The following is a 3,851-nucleotide window of genomic DNA, read 5'->3' on the forward strand; positions in this document are numbered from 1 at the left end:
GATGCTCAGTTGTGTTGGCTTATGTTTGTTCTTTGTGACATATATGCTCCTAGTCATGGGATGTGATAGGCATGTGCCCATTAGTAACCCTTTATTTTATTTCATTGTCATGAACGAACAATGGTCAGTATTTAAATGGTAGTTAAGGAGTTCCTGTTGTGGCTTAGCACTAAGAAACCTGACTAGTATCCATGAGGACATGGATTCAATCCCTGGCTTCTCTCAGTGGGTTAAGGATCTGACATTACACAGAGCTGTGGTGTAGGTCTCAGATGGAGCTCAGATCCTGCATTTCTGTGGCTGTAGAGTAAGCTTAGAGCTATGGCTCCAATTCCACCCTTAGACTGGGAACTTCCATATGCCGAGGGTGTAGCCCTAAAAAGACACACATACACACAAATGGTGGTTCGTACATACATGTATGGTTTTCCTATTTCCAATTGAATATTGTTATAAGGACAGGAAATCATAGTAAAAAAATGATTGGTCTTTGATTTGGAAAATTGAATGGATAATGGCACAGTTCATTGACATAGAAAGTGTATATACTAGGTCTTAAATACTTGGTCCAGTGGGCAGAGATACCAAGTTCTTCTCTCTGTGTAATTCTTTTTGATGAACAACTAGAATATCTAAGCAGTAATTCATGAGAGGCATTCAGACACATAAAGCTGGAGCAGAGAAAAAAGAATCTGGAATAATAATAACATATATTTGTACATAATCAGAATATAAATGCCTTTGACATAGGATTGGATATCATCACTGAATAAGAAGGTGTAAAAATGAGGGGATGGGGGATGCTTTGGAGAGAACATGAAGAACATGTCTCCCAAAGCATAGTAATAGGGACAGAGTCTCAAATTCCCAACATGGTGCAGTGGGTTAAGAGTGACTGCAGCAGCACAGGTTGCTGTGGAGGTGTGGGTTCAATCCCCTGCCAGGCACAGTGGGTTAAAGTTTCCATCATTGCCACAGCTGCAATCTAGATTCAATCCCTGGCCAGTGGACTTCCACATGCTGAAGGTTCGGCCATTAGAAAAAAATGAAACAGAGGTCATTTCTCCAAGGTTGAGAATCAAAATGGACAATACTAAATTTAGAGACTACTTTATTCGTGAAACCGAAGTTGTATTCAATAGAGTTTGGTGCTACAAACTGCCAAATAAAAAGAAGTTTTAATGGAATTAGGAGTTGGGAAGTTGATAGTAAATTTGGTGAGAGGATTTCTTGGTTTAATGGAAAAGAAATGTGGACTATACTTGGTTAAGTTATATATATGATTGAGAAATTGGGGGCAGATATCTATCCTAAGATATGGGGTTGAAAAGTGGGGATGGGAGGTAAAAGATGAAGGAGTAACCAAGATAATGTTTTCAAGGAAGTGTCAATCCAAATTTAAACTGGGAGGTGCTTTTTATATTTTATCTTTTATTACTTGTATTAACTATTTATAAGTTGCATATGATGTAACTTGAGACAATATAGTAATAAAGGAAAATCTATGGATGCAACTACATATTCTCATACTAAATTAAGTCAGAAAGAGAAAGATAAATACCATATGATACCACTTACATATGGAATCTACAATATGCCACAGAGGAACCTATATACAAAATAGAAACAGATCGTAGACACAGAGAACAAACATGTGGTTGTCAAGGGGAAGTGGGGAGGGCGTGGGATAGACTAATAAGAGTTTGGTATTGGGAGATGCAAACTATTACATTTAGAATGGATAAGCAATGAGGTCCTATTGTGTAGCACAGGAAATATGTCCAGTCTCTTGGGATAGACTATGATAGGAAATAATATAAGAAAATGAATATGGGAGTGCATATATATATATTTATATATATGTATATATGTATATAGGTGTGTGTGTGTGTATACATATATATATATATATATATATATATATATGGTCATTTTACTGTACAGCAGAAATTGGCACAACATTGTAAATCAACTGTGTTTTAATTTAAAAAAAAAAGTTAACTTATTCTCCAATCTGCTTAAGGAAGAAGGGGGATGATTTCAATATTGCTAGCTTTCAAGCATTGAGAAACTAACTTGGGTTTGTGGAAATGCTCTGTTAAATTTAATTCTTCTAAATGCTGCCCAAAGGGTATTTTCTTGGGACCCTTTAGAAACTTGAAGATAGGGGCTAAAATGGCCTTTCATAATTACTTAAAATTATTTTACATCTGGGATATTGTTTGCTGGTGTGTATTTTGCCAAAAGACAGCCAGAAGAGTCACAATAATATTTTTGGTAATATCTATATTACTCATGGACTGAAAAAAAATAGAAAATGGAGGTAAGGAAAAAGAAGAAAAATTTAAAATTACACCAAACTGTGATGCCTGAAGAGAAATATTGTTAGTATTTCTATTTTTACTTGCATTTTTCATACTCATTTTGGTAATTTTTAATGTTCTTATGAACTGAGGAAATGATAATTCTATGAGATAAGCATAACTTACATTCTGAGATCAAACAAGATCAGACAAGATGCAACAGGTTCAGAGTGCTATAGTGGTAGATAGCCACTTACATTCTGAATGTTGTAAGAACTATAAGTTAAACAAAAATGCAATACAGAGTTTGCTATTTTATTGATTATAAAATTTTAATTGAAATATCCCCTTTCTTATTTTATAGCTCCTTAGTGGATTTCATATGTTGGAATTTTTGCCTGTGCACAATCTGTTTACAGTGAAAGCATAAGTAAATTCACATGTAATTCAGAGTGCTTATCAGGATTCTACTTTGACTGAATTTAGCATAACATCCTGGAGAGCCAGAGCTATCTTCTCACACTAAGTGGGTTACTTCTTACAGAGTCAAGATTATTCTGAGTGTGTGTTCTGGAGGAGTTTATTGTTAAATTGTATATCTATTTCATGGCAAAAGGCAATTATTCAACGATCACTGAGTTCATCCTTTTGGGTCTCACAGATAATCCAGAGCTCGAAGCCATTCTCTCTTGTGTTTTCCTACTGATGTACTTGGTTGCCGCCTTGGGAAATCTTGGTTTGATTGTGCTAATTCAAATCAGTCCTCAACTTCATACACCCATGTATTTTTTCCTCTGTCACCTGGCTTTTGTTGATTTTTATGGTACTTCTTCCATCACTCCCAACACCCTTGTAAACTCTTTACGTGAAATTAAAAGTGTGTCGTTTTATGCATGTGCCACTCAAGTGTGTTGCTTTATCACATTTTCAGTTTGGGAACTATTGATGCTGTCTGTCATGGCTTATGATCGTTATCTGGCCATCTGCCATCCATTACTCTATGTAGTTCTCATGCCTAGGAAGCTCTGCATTCAAATGGTCACAAGCTCTTATATTTGTGGGTTCACTGTGGGACTCGTCCAAGCAGTGGCTACCTTCCACATGTCCTTCTGTGACTCTAATGTGATCAATCAGTTCTACTGTGATGACGTGCCCTTGATTGCTCTGGCCTGCTCTGACACGTGATTCAAAGAACTGATGGTGTTATTCATTGCAGGGTTCAATGTTTTTTGTTCTCTTATCATTGTTCTCATATCCTATGTATTCATTGTCTTTGCCATCTTAAGGATCCCTTCTTCTGTAGGAAGACAGAAAGCCTTTTCTACCTGTGCCTCTCACTTACTTTCTATTACTATATATTATGGGACTCTCAGTTTTATGTACCTGCAGCCCAAGTCAAGCCACTCACTAGGTAAAGACAAATTTGCCTCAGTATTCTATTCAATAGTGATTCCCATGCTAAACCCATTGATCTACAGCTTGAGGAATCAGGAGGTAAAAAATGCTTTGAAAAAAATTATCGAAAAAGTGCATTCTAGTCATCATTGA

At 36.3% G+C, this 3,851-nt stretch overlaps 1 pseudogene; it reads left to right on the forward strand.

The window, feature by feature from the left end:
- Positions 1 to 2,870: 2,870 nt before the first annotated feature.
- On the forward strand, positions 2,871 to 3,851 carry LOC100525509 (olfactory receptor 5AL1-like; annotated as a pseudogene).

Source organism: Sus scrofa, chromosome 1, assembly GCF_054392235.1.
Source record: "Sus scrofa isolate SSC_HxYL_T2T_F1_AM1 chromosome 1, Sscrofa_HxYL_maternal_Yorkshire_Landrace_v2.0, whole genome shotgun sequence".
Taxonomy (NCBI): domain Eukaryota; kingdom Metazoa; phylum Chordata; class Mammalia; order Artiodactyla; family Suidae; genus Sus; species Sus scrofa.